General features: G+C 46.1%; 1 long non-coding RNA gene across 1 annotated transcript in view; it reads right to left on the reverse strand.

The window, feature by feature from the left end:
- LOC143981810 (uncharacterized) overlaps positions 1-18,975 on the reverse strand; it is a 20,709-nt gene continuing 1,734 nt past the window's right edge. Inside the window, exons 2-4 of the long non-coding RNA XR_013274362.1 lie at positions 10,961-11,006; positions 10,213-10,334; positions 1-28 (exon numbers count right to left, since the gene is read on the reverse strand). This is a non-coding gene — a long non-coding RNA (uncharacterized LOC143981810). The remainder of the gene's footprint in view (positions 29-10,212; positions 10,335-10,960; positions 11,007-18,975) is intronic.

Genomic DNA, 18,975 nt, shown 5'->3' on the forward strand with positions numbered 1-18,975 from the left:
TCTATCAGGGTCTTATTTCCAGCCAGATCTTCATTGTCATTTTATAAAAAAATAAAAATAAACCTGTATCAAATCAGATCCACAATTAAAATACAGATGTCATATTTTTGTCATTGTTGTTTTAGATCCAAATCCTAACTAGATGACTGTTTTTTTGTTTTTTTACTTTTAGAAAATACAGTTTTACCTTTTTTTTTTATCTCAGCGCTACTTTTCTCCTACAACTTCTTTGCAGTCACATCCTGACTACATGCACTTGCTCCAGTGGCAGCTGCAATCATTGGTCAGGGTGGGCTTCCTGATGGTGACAATAGTGAAGCATGCTTGAGCAATGAGCTTCAACACAACCACTTATAGCGTCTACTAGACGTGCACGTGACAGGCTGAGAATGCAGGAGTTCAGTTGGAAGACAGGAAGGGCAAGAGCCAGAGAAAGAACCACCAGGTATTTTAAAGAAAGCAACAGATTTTAAAAGATTGAAAATTAATTTTTTAATTACATTATTATTTGTAAATGAATTAATTTCATTCATATTTGAAAGGCTATAAGATACCAGTGATTGGTAGACAGTAATGTCATGGAAGTCAGCAGGGGGAACCATTGGGAGCTGTGGGGGGATGAGGGAGACCAAAGCTCCCAGTAGCTGAGTTCAGCGGTTGTGTTCATCCTTTTCATTTTCTAACTTGTACTTGTAGACAGACTTTAACTATGTTGGTGATTATGTAATGTACATTCTGTGCCCATATTCCCAACCCTAATGTGTACTGGATTGCGACAAAAGATTAGGCAACATGTTAATTTCTTGCAGAGCAGTTGGCTGTGTTCACTGGCTATACACATATAGATTTTCCATCCACGCTAGCAGTGTAGAGGGACAAATCTGCAGTGCCAACTATTGTATGCTGACAGCTGACTTTCATGGCTGTCAGGATACCTGAGCAGTGCATGCAGGGCCGCTGATAGAAATCATGGGGCCCCGTACAGCCTACCTGACGGGGCCCCCTTCAGCTCCACCCCTGGCCACGCCCATGGTCCCTTCTTCAGCCCCGCCCCATCCCAGCCCCTCCCAGACCCTCCCCAGACCCCACCTTGAAACAATGTGCAGGTTTGTCTACAAGCGATTAGGCATGGCTGGCACTGTCTGTAGCACATTACGGCATTGGCGGCATGGGTGACACTGTCTGTAGCACATTACGGCATTGGTGGCACTGTCTCTGCAGGCAGCACATGCGTTATGGGCCATAAAGCATGTGCTACCGGCAGACAGTGCCGCCAATGCTGTAACGTGCTGTAAACAGTGCCAGCCGTGACACTAATGGCATAACGCATGTGCTACTAGCTGACAGTGCTGACATAATGCCATTGGCAGCATGGATGGCACTGTCTCTGGAGGCATCACATGCGTTATGACATTAGCGTCATGGGTGTCACTGTCTGCAGCACAATATGGCATTGGCGGCATGGGTGACACTGTCTGCAGCACATTACGGCATTGGCGGCATGGGGGGCACGGTCTCTGCAGGCAACACATGCGTTATGGCCCATAATGCATGTGCTGCCTGCAGAGACCGTGCCACTCATGATGCCAATGCCATATTCTGCTGTAACAGTGCCACCCATGCCGCATGCGTTATTGCCCATAACGCATGTGCTACCTGCAGACAGTGCCACCCATGCTGCCAATGGCATAATGTAAAGATGCTGCTGCAGTAGTAGTAGATCTTGAATCCACCCCCCCCCCCCCCCCCCAAGCAAGCACACACTTGTGTTCTGTGTTAGCCGTGCCCCAGGAGTCACTTCTTCCTTGATCCTGTTGCTGGTGGCTGTCTGGACTGGAGTGCGAGTGTCCACAAAAGTTTCCAGTCAGATGCCAGATCGATCTGCTTCTTTTTTTTTCTTCCGGTACCCGCGCTCGTCTCTCTGCTTTTTCTCCACTTCTCTCTGCTTTTTTTGGCCGAGTGAAGAACATAGCAGAAGGGGAGGAATCACTCCGCGCCAGGGAAGGCAATATAGAGGACGCGCTGGCCGGAACTTGAGCCAGCATGAGGAGCGGGCGCAGAGGGGGCATTCTTCCGTGTCCGAAATAGAGAAAATAGTCCCTCCCCCTGCCTATTGAGCTATCGGCCTAAAAAAAAAAAATGTAAAAAGAACGGCAAGGGGGGGGGGAGTGTTCAGTTGGTTTGGTGTAGTTGATAGTGTTTAGTCAAGGTGGCTGGGGGATTTTTTTTTTAACATTAATTAGGTCTCTGCTTAGGTTGCCCGGGCCCCCCTGCTGGCCGGGCCCAGTACAACAGGGCCAGTTGTACTGGCCTATCAGCGGCCCTGAGTGCATGCAATCTGATTGGATGCAGGTGCTGGTCTGCTGACAATATCCAAATTTGTATCCAGCTCCTTCTAAACATTTGATTGGACAATCAACTTTTGATGAGCAAAGTGGTGCTGACTGGGTGGTACCCCACAGCTCAAATTTCAGCTGATTCTGCGGGAAATGAAAGCAGGTTGAAAATCGAGCTGTGGATGGCAGACTTAAAGCCCCACTTTGGGATAAAACTTTTTCGTTCATTGACACGCAGCGCTCCATTATTCGGAACCAAAGGGTTATATTGCCCCCTACAGGAGTAGGACACTAGGCAGAAAAAAGGCTTGGCTACGCCTATGGGCAGTCCTAGGTGATATACACCCCCCTCTCTGCTATAGGCCTTGAGTTTTTTTTTCTGCCTAGTCAGAAGTAAGGACCTAGTTCCCTGCTGGGATTTCTGGTCCTGGTAATTTTTTGTTTTTGCCTTTGAAACCACTTTTTTTTTTTTTCCTCTTGGAATTTTTCCTGTGAGATCGACTTCCAGACTAGGTGACAGGCTGGACACTAAGATCCAGTAAAGGGCCCCCTCCTCTCCTTCCCTGGAGTGGTGTGGGGCGCTGGTACTCTCTGGGGTGGTCGTGGTCGGTCCCTCTGGGGTTCTCCTCCACACACACCCCACTTTCGCAGGAGAGGCCCAGGTGCTTCTGACACTCTGTCCACTCCCCCCATCTGGGCATCTGCTGGATGGTTGGGCGGGTAACCAGGCATCCGTGGATCTGCACCCCTGTCGCGGCCCTCCAGTAAATTAGGCCACGGCTTTGCGGCCTACCAACCAGGCGTGTGTGGGCCAGTGGAGGCCACTGCTTTCCGTTGCAGGCATCCGCCCTCCTTCCTCGGCTCTGCCTGGTCCGGTCCCCCTGCGGGCCTGTGTACTCATGACGGGCAGCTGAAAATTTAGGCTGTGGCTTTTGCGGCCTACTAGTCAGCGTGGCCACGCTGGGCGCCTTCTCCCAGAGGGGTGGCGCTGTGGGGGCTCTGAGGGCGACCCCCTTTTGGGGATTAAGTGGGCCCTCTGTAGGTGTGCCGGGTCTTGGTGGATGCCCCCTGTGAGGGTCCTCCGCTGGTGTCCCCTGTATGGGGCATCTGCAGAAGGTGCCAGTTGTCACCCGTATTACATCTGTGAAGGAAACTTTAAAGATGGAGGATGCAGCTGTGGTTGCGGCAGAGGTGCCGGTCCCCTTGGCACCCATAAACTGTCTCTCACAGCAAAAGCGTTCCCTTCTCCCCTCTATTTTGGAATATTTGTTCGTAAAGACTGGCAGTGTCCAAAGACACTTCGCTGTGAGGTACCCCTTTGTGGGGTCCCTCCTTAAAGCGTGGACTGTTCCACCAGTAGTGGATTTCCATGATTATGGTAGAGGAGTCTCCAGCTTTTAAGGATCTGCCTGACATGCCTAGTGGGGGAGGAGATTCTCTCTGTTTTCGCTGAGTTGGAGAACCAGTTGGTCTGGGGGCTGCAGTTTGTATGCAATGCCTCTTGGACGCAGTTCCCCTGGTTGCAAAGCTCTCTGTTTCTGCAGTGGTGCTTAGACATTTATTGTGGCTTAGGTGTTGGTCTGTGCTGACTGGGTTACCATTTCAACGCAGTTGTCTGTTTGGGGCTACCCTGGATGACATCATTATGAGTCTCAAAGATAGGAAGTGTACATCTCTTCCACAGTCTGAAATGGGGGGGAAAGGGTCTCATAGCGGATGCAGTCTTTCTTCTTGGCATGCAATGGACCTGGTCTGGCGAGCCGAGAGCGGGCTCCCTAGAACCACGGACAACGCCCCTTCAGCATGAAGGCGCGCCCTCACCTATGTCCTAGTGATCCAGCCTTGAACCCCGAAAAGGTTTTTTTTCCTTCCAATAGGTGTCTGTCACTGGACTGTTGGCAGTTCTCCTTGGGGCTGCGCAAGCCCTGTTGCTTCAGGTGTGCGTGTCCCGGTTCCAGTGGGTACAGAAGGTCAGAATGGAGTCCATTCGCACGGTGGTGGTGTCCCTTCATCATGGGGACTTTCTGGCTTCTGTCGACATCACGGTTGCTTATTTATGCACTCCAATATGTGCCCGACACCAACACTTCCTCCGTTTCACTGTGAGAGAAGAGCAGCTCGCTATGTTGACCTATTGGTCTCGCCTCTGATCTTCGCGTATTCACAAAGGTGTTGGCCCCAGTTCTGGCGTGGTTACGTCAGCAGGAGATTGCTGTCCTGGGCTCCCCGATCGACCTCCTTCTGCAGAGTCCTCAACTACCCTGAGGGGTGACGTAGCTTGCTATACAGACCACAGATTTCAGTTGGCTTCTATACTACCTGAAGTCTGCTCCGGCTCCTTGCAGAAAATTGGAATATCTGGGCCGGACTCTGGTTTCATCTCTAGCCAGAGTGTTTCTTCCTCTGAACAAACTCCAGAAGTTGCATCCTGTGCTTCAGCTACTGTTGTCTCGCAAGTGGGCCTCCCTGGGGTCCTGCATGTGGGTGTTGGGCCTGATGGTATCTACCTTTTTGAGGCTGTTCCATTTGTGCAGTTCCATATGAGCTCCCTTCAAGTAAGATCCTGGCATAAAGTGTCCAAGGTCTTCGGCTGAGCCAGAAAACCGGGGGTCCCTGGTCTGGTAGCTTCGCTCTTCGGGATTTCAGCAGGGCACATTCTTTCTCCCCTTGTATTGGACAGTGGTCATCTCCAATGTCAGTCTGTCTGGGTGGGGAGGTGTCCTGGCACTGGGTTCTGCTCAGGGTTGTTTGACGCTGGAGGAATCCGGACTGACAATCCATGTCCTGGGACTTGGAGCGATCAGACTATGTATGGATCATGTAGGTCCACTTTGGGGGCTCCTGGTATGGATCCAGTCACACGATGCCAATCACCAGGGTGGAACGAAGAGTGGGTTGACAACCCTGACAGTAGCCAGCATCCTCCGGTGGGCAGAATGCCTTGTTCTGGCCCTCACCGCCATATGCATTCTAGGAGTGGAAAACTAGCAAGCAGTTGCCTCAGTCGGCTAGTGTTGGTCCAGGGGGTGGTCCCTTCACCAGGACATGTTTCATCGGATATGTCTTCAATGGGGCACTCCCAAGATAGATCTGTTGGCGTCCTGGCTTAACGCAACAGTACTGAGGTTTCTGGCAAGGTCACGGGATTCTCTGGTGGACACTACAGACGCTCTGGTGGCCCCGTGGGCCGGTATATTCAGATCTACGTCTCTCCTCCTCTCAACCTTCTGCCGTGGCTTTTTTGCAGGATCGAAGCCAAAGGAATTCCAATCATTCTAGTGGGCCCAGATGGCCTTGTCTGTCTTGGTACGCCAACCTGGTGTACTTGGTCGCTGACGTCCCTTATCGACTGCCTCTCAGGGAGGTTCTGCTGTCCCAGGGGCCAATATTCTGTCCTGTTTCAGTAGCTGGTTTTGAAGACCTGGCTGTTATGAGCCAGATGCTGAAGATACAATGCTGCTAGGAAGATTTATCACTGGCGTGGATAGCATACATATCCTGGTGTGAGGCGCTTGGTATTTACCCTCGCTCTTTCTCGTGGCTCAGATTTCGACCTTTCTTCATGGGGGGGGGGGGGGGGGTTGTTGAGCAGAACTTGGCCTTGAGTACCATCAAGGGCCAGGTGTGAGCCTTGGCGGTTTTCTTGGGCGTCCCCTGGTCTCGCACTCCTTGGTGCATACTCTTAATCAAGGGGTTTGAAATCTAGCCTCCTCCGTCGCTATCTCTTCTACTGCCATGGGATCTGCTCTGGTGCGTTCGGTTCTACAGGAGCCTCCCTTTGAAAATATTCGGGAGGGTTCTTCTGCTTGCTCTGTCCCAGAAGATGGCTTTTTTGGTTGCTATCACCTCTGAGAGAATTATAGGCGTTACAGTGTCATACTTCTTACCTAGAAATCCACAAAGATGTAATGGTTCTTCGCTCTTGTCCGTGGTTCCCTCCTCTGATTCCTTTTGAGTAAGGACATTGTATTGCCTTCCCTGTGTCCCAGATCAAAATTTCCTAAGCGTTTTACCTTACATGCCCTGGATGTGTTTGGGCGATTCGGGTGTATTTGGCAGTCACAGGGTCTTTTCGGAGATCAGACTCACTGTGATCACGGAAGGGCCAAAAAGCGACTGTCTGCTGATTCTGTGACCTTTCTAGATGGATCACACAGACAATTACTCTGGCCTATTCTATCAGTGGTTGGGTTGCTCCCTTCCCTGTTATGGCACATTCTACTTGGCTGCTTACTGCCTCTTTGGCCTTCCATCATCAGGCATCAGCTGCGTTGGTTTGCAAGGCGGCCACTTGGTAGTCAGTGTACACTTTTGCAAAATTCTACAACGTGGATGTGCTGGCATTTGAGGATGCTTCTTTTGGCCACAAGGTGTTGCGGGCTGCTGTTTAGGGGGGTCTAATCTCTCTTGGGGGAGTATTGTTTAGGTTGGGCTCCAGTTCTGTGTTGAGCTCCAGTTACCTGGATGGCTCTTGTGTTAGCCTTGGGATTTTTCGTTGTCCCACCCTTCATGTTTGGCACCGTTTTGGGATGTCCCTATGGTTCTGAAAAATGGAGCGCTGTGTCTGTCAATGAACGATAGAGAAAATTGGATTTTTGACTTCCATTTATCTGAGTTCATTGACACACAGCTTCCACCCCTTTGATGCTTCTGACACTTCTTGTTACTTAACTTAAGGCCTATAGCAGAGGGGGGTGTGTATCACCTAGGACTGCCCATGTCTTTTTTTTTTCTGCCTAGTGTCCTACTCCTGTAGAGGGCGATATAACCCTATGGTTCTGAATAATTGAGCGCTGCGTCTGTCAATGACAGCTGGGACTGCCCCTGAAAAGAAGACAATGTTTCCCCATTCAAGTGTCCCTAGTTTTCAGTGATGACCAAAACCATCTTTCAATATTGTTGGGTCTCTTGAAGTTACGGCCTCATTCACAGGGTCATACTTAAGTGTACACCTCTGCAAGGGTGTGTTTGCCTACACAGGATGCACAGGTGTCCCGTGCAGTGAGTTCCATTCATGTCAATTGGGACACAGTTGCTGCTCCCCATTTGATATCTGCGTGGTCACAGGTACAAGTGTGCATCTCGAATGCAGACCACGTACGTACAGGGAGCCGCACCCAGGTGATATCAGATTGGGAGCAGTGGCTGTGTCTGTGCAATCGCTGCATCCCAGTTGACATGAATGGAACTTCCTTTATACAGACGCATGAAACAACTGTACATCCACTCTCACAGGGGTGTAGTGTACACTTTTTTAGTATGCCCTGCAACTCTGCGCCCCATTTTATCACCAACTTTATTTCAAGAAAATCAACCAAACCAGCCTCTTTGTTCCTACTAAGACCTCCTGTTCTCTATGACCATGATCACCTTCTCGCATGCTCACCTCCAGAACTTCTCTAATGCATGGTACATATAATAATAATAATATCGTTTTTTGTTTTGTTTTTTGCATGCCCTGCTCTGTCTGCCTTTAGGTGCTCGCGGAAAACTAAACTTCGCCCCGTGTGTACAGGAGTTGGCATGGCCAAAAAAGGTCTACCAATTGGCTCTTGATCAGCGATCTCCGCCATTGGTGGATTGTTCTAGCGGGTGGAGCCGTCCGCCTGTCAGAACATAATAGCGTATAGTTAGTACAGTCGCTCCTCCTGAGGTGTCAGAGTTTTTTTTTGTTTCGTTTTTTTAATTCAGCCCTCCTGGGTTGAACAAAAAAAAAAACACTAGGTTTTAAAGGGACCCTGTCACATCAAGGTCACTTTCTCTTTTTAGGTCACTAGCTGTAAAAGAAGATGTAATATTCCTAACTTTCCAGCGGTCCATGTAATAAAAAGTAATCGTTCTCTGCTCCCCAGTTGCTGCATGTATTCTTCCTATTTGAATGTGACTGCTGTCTGTGGTTTCTCCCTGTATATCCCTTGTATATCCTGTATTGGTGGAACCACAGTGGCCAGGGGAAAGAGCTGATATTCAACTTTTTCAACAGTCAAACACCTGCAACAGCTGGGGAGAGGAGCTATGGGTGCTTTTCAATATACAGGGTGCTGCAAAGGTACGTGTTATTTTTTCTTTCACAGTGGTTGGCAACTACAGTAAAACCTTGGTTTGAGAGTAACTTGGTTTGAGAGCGTTTTGCAAGAAAAGTAAAATGTTTTAATAAATTTTGACTTGATATACAAGCAATTTCTTGATATACAAGTAGCATCATGTCACAACTCAGTATAAAATGGAAGAGAGCCGCTTCCAGGTCTAACCTCCAATATGGTTACATTTAATAAAGGTACAACATTTAGCAACTCACATGGTTGATGATTAAAATAGGCACATCTAAGTATGCGGGCATCCGGGGGTAAAGCTGTCCTCATACACCATCCTCTGCACAGCCATCGTTGTCGTCCCTTCCACACTGCGCTTCACGTGCGGTTCAAGCCTCGCTTTCCGATCGTTCTACTGCATGGTTGTCTTCCCAGTCACGATTGTAGACTGACAGCGGTGAGAGCCAGAGGTGCAGAGTACAGTCTATGTGGACAGCTTTATCCCAGGTGCCTGCATACATAGATGTGCCTCTTTTAATCATCAACCTTGCGAGTTGCTAAATGTTGTACCTTCATTAAATGTAACCATATTGCTACACTTAGAGGCGCCTCTCTTCTCTTTTATACTCTGTAGCTTCTGCTGGATTTTGCTTTTAATTACCTTGTAGAGGCTTCCATTTGTGGATGGACATTTTATGGTTACACAACCTGGTCACATTGCTATAATCTTTTTATATGGACTATAAACTGAAGCATTTATGAATAAATGGTTGTGGAACGAATCATTTGAGTTTCCATTATTTTTTATGGGGAAATTTGCTTTGATATATGAGTGCTTTGGATTACAAGCATGTTTCTGGAACTAATTATGCTCACAATCCAAGGTCTTACTGTACTGCCTTAGGATACATAAATGTTTTCTAATTGCATGGTATGTTACTTCAAAGTAAACCCATGGCCTGTAATGTTGCGTTTAGGCGGAACTAAACTCTGAAATACCCACCTTTATAGTGATTGTCAATTAAAAAAAAAAAAAATATAGCATTTACAAACGTGTTATACTTACCCGCTCTGTGCAATTGCTTTTACACAGAGCTGGTAAGTATAACATGTTTGTCATTTTAATTTAGGTGGGGGACCTCTTTCTCGGGTCCTCCACCAGCACTTCTGGTTCACATCCAATAGCAAGCCATTTTCTATGGGAGCACTCATGCAGGCTCGCTCCTGCAGCCCATTCTTTGTCCTTTGCCCTCAGCTCCCTCCTCACTGGTGGTGATTGACAGCCCATAGCTCCTGCTTCTGCATCAAAGCCGAGAAGGGAGGGAGTGAGCTGCTGCTCTTGTGCACATTGATGGGGCCCAGGCAAGTATGAGGGGGGGGGGGGGCGGGGGGTGCAAATGCATGCAATAGGTTTGTTACCTTAATGCATAGAATGCATTAAGGTAAAAAAAAAAAACCTCCTCCTTTTTAGAACCACTTTAACTCCAATGGTCTGACAGCCATAAGCTTCCTTACCGCCGGCATCTTCTCACAAGCTTTTTCCAGGTGCCAACCATCTTTTGCCATCTTGATTGGCCGGTAACTCCACCTCATGCACAGGGCTTCAGTAATCCCAGAACACAGGCACAATCCAAGAATGTGTGTACTTGTGCAGCTCAGTGTACATTCTAAGGAAGCCTGCAAGCAGCCAGGTATGTTTATTTTATTGCAGTGGAGATATTGGTGCTCAACAACTATGCCCTATGTCACCTCTTTCAAGTGGGTTAGGGTACGGCACAGGGTGATCACACTACTCAAATGAACTGGACTTTGGGGGTCAAACATGCTCATGTACAGTACTATACCTTTTAGAGTTGCAAGGACACAGTGATGTAGTGGCCTGGAAAGTAGGTAGAATCGTAGATGTATAGGCGTCTGATATACTCTGAAGTGTTAGATGTTGATGATGTTTATGGTAATCCTAGATCTAGAAGCAAGCAGAGACTATTGTCAACAAAAGCACTAATGGTAATATATATTTATTTATAGTACTGTATTTGACTAGTTTAGTAGTGCTAAATCTTAAAGCGGAGTTCCACCCATATAAAAGTCAGTAGCTGCAAAAAGTGTAGCTGCTGACTTTTATTAATTGGACACTCACCTGTCCCATGGTCCAGCGATGCGGGTGAACGAAGCTCGCTCCTCTCCCCCTCCTCTCTGCAGCGTCGGCAGTGTCACTGTGTGGCTTCACAGCCAGGCACGTGCTGTGCACTCTGACTGCCCGGGCAATCATCTGGGACCTGTGGCATGTCCAAGATTGCCGAGAGGGAGGGGGGGAGAGGGGAACTTCCTTCCGGCCGTGGTGCCCCGGGAGGAAGTAGGAGCTGTATCCGCCCCCCGGTCAAAAAATGACATGCCAAATGTGGCATGTCAGGGGGTCACCTTCACTTAGAGAGGAAGTTCAATTTTTTTTGGGTGTAAATCCGCTTTAAAGAATACCTGAACCCAAAAGACTAAAATATAATATATTGCAGTTTGCCAGTCCTTTAATGTGGTGGCTGCTTTAGTTTTAATTTTCAGGATAAGAACATGTATAGAAAGTACAGAAAATACCTGTTGACCTGGCCAGAAATGCAGTGTCCTGGTCACTTCCTGTGAGCTGAAAAGAAACCACAAAGGAATTTATTGTGTAAACTACTAATCCCATCATTCCACCACAGCTTCTTTCATAGGTACAGTAGACAAATAAGTGTAGCCACGAAGGGACAGGAAGTGTGTTATTCCCGGGATTACAAGGGGAAAATAGGCAAGAAAAAGGAAAATTAATGCAACCACCTTGTTCAAGGCTCCATCATGGGGAGCTTGTCACATTTTGACAGTTTCTGCAAGATTTTGGTCACCATTTTGGGATACAGATATGCTATAAATACTGTAGAACAATCTACATAACTATAAGGTAACCAAGAGGTCCTGGATTGGAAAATGTGAGTTAAGCCCCGTATGCATGGGCCGAATGCTGGCCGACATTGGCCCGTGTGTAAGCCAGAGGGTCTAACAGAACTGGTCATTTGGCTGTGCTTCTGTCGGACATGAATGCTGGAAAACCAGCAACAGGCCGGATCCTGATCAGCGCTCTCAGCCAATGGCGGAGCATGGTAATTGGAGTGTTCTGGTGGGGGTGGGGGAGGGTCCACAAGAATACAACAGCTCAGGAGGGGGAGATCACTGCACTAACCTTGGATCGTTAGTACAGCGGCTCCGACAAGAGCTGACTTTTTTTTTTACATTCAACCCACTGGGTTGAATGCAAAAAGCGAATAGTGTGTACCAGGCTTTAGTAACAGGAACCTGTCAAATCAGTGATAAATCGGGTCTGGATTGGGCTTCACCCTGCAGGTGTAGAGATAATTCATACACTGGAAAACAAAAACCCTGTCGCCGACAGAAGGTGCATCTTTCCTTTGATGTTAAGCCTTAGTGCCCAAAGATGCCAATTTTTGAAGGACTGTGAGGAGTCACTAGGGAAACTCAGTAATGTATTTAAAGGGAATTGGGGTTTAAGGGATGCATTCTCTGATTAATTTCATTGTTCTGTCAGTGTGAAAGATATGTAAGTGGAACCCACTGTACCCGTACTTGTTGGTAAACGCCCTTTACTAACCGCAAAACTAAACCGGAAAATTCTATACTTACAGTTCTGGATATTCTGGGCTTCTCGATCCGGGGTCTCCAAACTTTCTAAACAAAGGGCCAGTTTACTGCCCTTCAGACTTTAGGGAGGGTCAGAGTGGCCATTGGAAGTAGGAAATGCCAGGGAGTAAAAAAAATTACAGTGCCTGTAGTTGGTAAGAGGTGGAATAGTGCCTAATTATGGTATTAGTGGGATGAATAGCGCCTAATTGTTTATATCGGTGGGGGAAGAATTAAGCCCCATTGCTGGTGTCAGTGAGAGGAATACTGTCCCATCATTGTTGTCAGTGGAAGGAAAAAAGCCCCATTGATTGTATCAGTGAGAGGAATTGTTCCCCACTGTTGGTGTCAGTGGAAGGAATGGCGCCCCCTTGTTGTGTCAGTGGGAGCAATAGTGCCCCAAGAGTCAGATAAAGGCAAGCAAAAGGGCCGCAGTTTGGAGACCACTGTTCTAGATCAGGGGTCTCCAAACTTTATAAACAAAGGGCCCATTCACTGTTCTTCAGACTTTAGGGGGGGGCGTTGTGGACATTGGAAGTAGAAAATGCCCCAGCTTCAGTGGGGGTAAAAAAAATTGCAAAGTGCCTGTGGTCAGTAGGAGGAGGAATAGTGCCCCATTATTGGTATCAGTGGGAGGAATTCTACCTCATTGCTGGTGTCAGTGGGAGGAATAGTGTCCCATCATTAGTGTCAGTGAGAGGATAAGTGTCCAAGGAAGGAATTCTGTCCCATTGCTGGTGTCAGTGGGAGGAATAATGCCCCATCATTGGTGCCATTGGAAGGAAAAATGCTAGGTTGTTGTGGTCGGTGAGAGGAATGGTCCACCACAATTGGTGTCAGTGGAAGGAATGGTACCCCCTTGTTAATGGCAGTGGCAGGAATAGTGCCCCGAGGGCCAGGTAAAGGCAGGCAAAGGGCCACATTCGGTTCCCTCTACAAGCATGCATATATAATGAGAAAATATGACATACACAAATATAAATACAGCAAAATCTGGTATAGGACACCAGGAAATGGGTTACTATGGTAGCAGATGGATCATAGTAGAGTAAATCTTTAAAATATAATTTTAATAACGTGACACCACTCACGCAAGCCCTGTCCTGCTGGGTAAGCTGGCTGCGAAAAGGAGACAAGAAAAGCATATGAGACACACCATACAGCCGCACAACGTATCTGCATCGGTGGCTCTGTTTATCTCCATCGGGCACACCATTGGAGACGGCACTTCAGAATACATGTGGACAGGTCACCGGAAAGCTCTTTCCTAGTGGACTACAGCATGGGAATGGTAATGTACCCCCCATATGCACGCAATATATAAGCCAACCATAGGAAGCGCGCTATAGTGATCTGGTCACACACAATATGCAGACTATGCATCTCCATGTTTTTCTGATGCCGCATATGCAAACGCCTGTTTAACTACATCTTGCCAGCACTTGCTGGCCCCATTAGGTCAATACTACAGCAACCGCTCAGGTGCAACGCTTTTCTAGAGGAACTTTTCCTGCTGTTATTAAACAATCATTGAGTGCATCATCTTTGAATAACAGGACTTAATTACTACCACATGCCTTGGGCCGAGTATGAAGATCTATCTGATGTACTAATGTCTTCAGCACAACAGGATCCATTGTATCCCTGGCTACACATTCTAGTTTGAACATTCCTGCTTCATTATCCATTCCATTGAGCAATTCAGCCTCAGCTATACCAGTCCACACCAGCCTCCTTTCCCCACCTTGTCCCTGGGGACACACATGGAAGGTATGCCTTTTTCCTACTGAGGATTACCGGTATATCTGTATTGTTACCAATAAGGCATAATTAGGCCAGCCATCCCTTCCATGAGTTGTTGCATGGTGTCCGGATGGATTACAATGTTTTATGTTGTATGTCATGTTTAGGTCTAATGTATTTTGGTGTTGCACACACGTGTCACGGAATGTTGCAGCGACAGCCTTGTATATATGTGAAGCTGTGTTATCCTTTTGGCCGACACTTCTATTTTTGCCATTTCTTGCCTTATTAAAATTATATTTTAAAGATTTACTCTACTATGATCCATCTGTTACCATATTAACCCTTTTCCTGGTGTCTTATACCAGGTTTTGCTGTGTTTATATGTATTTGGTTACGGTAACTACACCCAACACGGTGAGTGATCTACGAGTGACCACCCCATTTGAGTGGACATTTTTTGCCACCCCCGTTCCTTTTTTGTTTAGCATACACAAATATAACTGTACACTATTCAAAGAATCGTATTTATTTATTTTAAACATTAACATAATTTACATTAAATTGTCAAGGACATGCACGCACTAAAGCCTCACCTTCATACCAGGCCTTATTTCTTGTGTTAATGACAGACAGCGCATTATATGTCATCTTCTAAGTGACTAAGGGGATTAAGTCTGAAAAGTCAACTTACAAAAAAATCTTATTGCCCAACCAATCATCTTCCAACTGTTGTACCTACAGCCCAGAGTCTGAAAATAAAGCAAGCAGTCCGGTGAACAATCAGCCATTTTTTTTGCGAATACATTTTCCATACAGTAGTGCTGGAATCCTTTACCCTTCCAGTGACACGTTCCACTTGAACGTTTTATGTTCTTCTGATGTTTACTCCAAACCCCTTCACTCCGTTCAATACATACTGCCAGGTTAAGGTAAACCTTTTAAGATAGAGCAACAGGTTGTTGTACAGTTGGATGAATTGGGTGCAGGGACTCACTGGATGCCTTTACTGCCACTGTGCTCTTGCTGGACATTATGTGCATCCCTGTGCCTTTTAAAGCGGAGTTCCGCTTAAATTTTTTTTTAAAAAGTCAGCAGCTACAAATACTGCAGCTGCTGACTTTTATCGGACACTTACCTGTCCCATGGGCCAGCGATGCGGGGGTTCGAAGCCCTGCTTGTCTCCCCCCGTGACTGGCCTGTGCAATCATGTGACATGTCCCTGATGATTGCCGAGAGGGAGGGGGCAGAGATGATCTTCCTTCTGGCGCCGAGGGTGCACCACAAGGAAGTGGGAGCTGGGACCCTCTGGAAAGAGTGTATCCGCTCCCACCCCCCCCCCCCCCCCCCAAAAAAGACGACATGCCAAATTTGGCATGTCAAGGGGTCACCTTCTCTTAAAGCAAAAGTTCAATTTTTGGGTGGTACTCCGCTTTAAGGAGGGGTACGCTCCCTCCAGGCATACCTGCCCTAATCTATCCTTTCTTATATGCGCTCCTACTATGGAGACTCTGGAAATTTAGAGTTAGGACCCCAGTATATACAGTGCCTTGCAAAAGTATTCACCCCCCTGGCATTTTTCATGTTTTGTTGCCTCACAACCTGGAATTACCATGGATTGTTTGAGGATTTGCATCATTTCATTTACAGAACATGCCAACAACTTTGAAGATGTATTTTTATTTTTATTGTGAAGCAAACAACAAATAGGACAAAATAACAGAAAAAGTCAATATGCATAACTCTAAAAACAAATTGTTATATACAGATCCAGCAGCGCTAATTGCTAATTTAAACTCTGATATCTTTTGTGTAAAAAATGTTCATATCAGGTGTGTATAAAATAATAATAATAGCATTAACAGTCAGTTTAGTCCATATAGTCCATATGATATACTGAAAATATAAATATTTATCCACAGATTATATATTGAACAAGAGTCTCTTTATATTGCAAGGTGTATTGCACCGCGGCCCCTTTATCCAATTCACCTCCACCCGTGCAGAAAAAACACACACAGGGGGATGTGTGACAGATAAGGCTCCCCTTTGGTACTGCTCTTACCAGAACCTGCCGGTCAATTAGGCATATCAAGAACTCCTGCGGTATATTAATTTGCTACTCCGTCCACATCTTATACAAATTCTCAATATCTCTGTGAAAAAATATATAGTCTCGCTGCAGCCGATATCGGATCAGCCCCTCCTCCCCCAATCACTGCCGTCTCTCTACTTGTTGTATGGCTCCACCCAGATGATGTCTGAATGATGAAGTGCGTCAGCGTGGAGCCATACAACAAGTAGAGAGACTTTGTATAAGATGTGGACGGAGTCTCTCTACTTGTTGTATGGCTCCACCCTGACGCACTTCGTCATTCAGACATCATCTGGGTGGAGCCATACAACAAGTAGAGAGACGGCAGTGATTGGGGGAGGACGGGCTTATCCGCTATCGGCTGCAGAAGGACGCCTGGTGTATACTGCAGAGAGCAGTAGGACTGTCCTCACATATCTGACACTAAGCTGTGAATAGAGAACCAATGCTTCATGCTCTGTTTCTTTTGGGAGTGTATAAATTGATGGTTTTACAAGTTTTATTAAAGGTTCACGTTTTATGGAATTACGCTATGTCTGCCTTCTCTATATATTTTTCACGAGATATTGAGAATTTATCTGTATAAGATGTGGACGGAGTAGCGAATTAATATACCGCAGGAGTTCTTGATATGCCCAATTGACCGACAGGTTTTGGTAAGAGCAGTACCAAAGGGGAGCCTTATCTGTCACACATCCCCCTGTGTGTGTTTTTTCTGCACGGGTGGAGGTGAATTGGATAAAGGGGCCGCGGTGCAATACATCTTACAATATAAAGAGACTCTTGTTCAATATATAATCTGTGGATAAATATTTATATTTTCAGTATATCATATGGACTAAACTGACAGTTAATTCTGCTATTATTATTATTATTTTATACACACCTTTTATACACACTTTTTACACAAAAGATATCAGAGTTTAAATGAGCAATTAGCGCTGCTGGATCTGTAGATAACAATTTGTTTTTAGAGATCTTTTTATATGATAAATGTTTTTATTCAATTTTGAATAATTTTTAAGCGCCTGCGGTAGTAGATTATTAGTGAGTTGAAACTTCACAGCCCCCAGTTTATACCCATATTTGTGTGAGCGCTTGTGTTTATAGAGAACAGGGCGGTGGTTTTTATATAAACGTGTTGGATAGTACAATGTGCGTAACTGTTCACCCCCTAAAGTCAATATTTTGTAGAGCCACCTTTTGCGGCTATCACTGCTCCAAAACGCTTTGGATAAGACTCTATGAGCTTGGCACATCTTACCACTAGGATTTTTGCCCATTTCCCCCTGCTCCAGCTCCTTCAAGTTGGATGGTTTGCACTTGTGAACAGCAATCTTTAAGTCTGTCCACAGATTTTCTATTGGATTGAGGTCTGGGCTTTGACCATGCCATTCCAACACATTTACATGTTTCCCCTTAAACTACTGAAGTGTTGCTTTAGCAGTGTGTTTGGGGTCATTGTCCTGCTGGATGGTGAACCCCTGTCCTAGCCTCAAATCACACACAGAGTAGTACAGGTTTTGCTCAAGAATTTCCCTGTATTTAGCACCATCCATCTTTCCCTCAACTCTGACCAATTTCCCAGACCCGACTGCTGAAAAACATCCCCATAACATGATGCTGCCACCACCATGTTTTACTATGGGGATGGTGTTCTTTGGGTGATGTGATGTGTTGGGTTTGCGCCAGACATAGCGTTTTCTTTGATGGCCAGAAAGTTACATTTTAGTCTCATCAGACCAGAGCACATTGCTCCATGCATTTTGGGAGTCTCCCACATGCCTTTTCGCAAACTCAAAACACGACACTCTGTTTTGTTTTTTGCTGAAAGTAATGTCTTTCTTCTGGGCACTCTGCCACGAAGCCCAACTCTATTGAGCTTATGGCTTATTGTCGTTCTATGTACAGATACTCCAGTCTCTGCTGTGGAACTCTGCAGCTCCATCAGGGTTACCTTAGGTCTCTGTGCTGCCTCTCTGATTAATGCCCTCCTTGCCCGGTCCTTGAATTTTGGTGTGCAGCCGTCTCTTGGCAGGTTTGCTGTTGTGCCATGTTCTTTCCATTTGGTTACGATTGATGATCCCTAGGAGCACCATCAAATCTAGGATTTAGATTTTTTTTTCTTTTTAATAACCTAACCCTGACTTGTACTTCTCAACAACATTGCCCCATACTTGTTTGGAGAGTTCCTTGGTCTTCAGGGCAGTGTTTGGTTAGTGGTGCCTCTTGCTTAGGTGTTGCAGCCTCTGGGGCCTTTCAAAAAGGTGTGTATATGTAATGACTATGTGACTTCTGAAGGTAACTGATGGCACCAGAGCTTTTGATGGGTTTCATAACAGGGGGTGAATACATACGTGTATGCCAATTAACCAGTTTTTTTTCTGCAAAATAGTATATATATATATATTGCATATATTTTTCTAATTTTACTTCACCAACTTAGGCTATTGTGTTCTGATCCATCTCATATAATTCAGATTAAAAAAACATTAAACTAAAGGCTGTAATGTAACAAAATAGGTAAAAAGACAAGGGGGGGGGGGTGAATACTTTTGCAAGGCACTGTACAGAGGTCCTTTGGCGTGGGCACTGCTGCTTATGCATATATTTGCAAATGAGTGCAAACAAAATACTCTGTTTTTAACATAAACTGTTAGGACAATTTGGTTGTTTTGCAGGCTGGTTGGTAAGTGTGCTGGGAAATCTTTTGTTTGTGATGTACATTGCCCTTCCATGTGCACCTTGCTACAAAGGCCAGTTATAGGTTGGGGTGATTACCACTTTATGGAACAGCAACAGATTGGCTTCAAACACCATCTTCCCCCTGTCCAACCAGGGCTCCTGGCAAGAGAGTTGGATGATCCTGGCAATCATTCAACCTGGAAGAGGACCGGCCCTGAAAGACTGGAGGAGAACCTGATTTTCTAAACAGCTGAACTCCAGGCCAACAGCTTAATACACAGATGGCATATATAAATATGGGGTTGTTTTACCTGCCAAAGAAGTTTTATTTCAGCCCATCCAGTCCTCAAATTTACACAGCTCTGCCACGGGGCACATCCCTGTGGCCTGACTTTTCGCTGCTGCAGTCAAGTAA

Source organism: Lithobates pipiens, unplaced genomic scaffold (assembly GCF_037356315.1).
Source record: "Lithobates pipiens isolate NorthernLeopardFrog02 unplaced genomic scaffold, aLitPip1_a1.2 Scaffold_1, whole genome shotgun sequence".
NCBI lineage: Eukaryota > Metazoa > Chordata > Amphibia > Anura > Ranidae > Lithobates > Lithobates pipiens.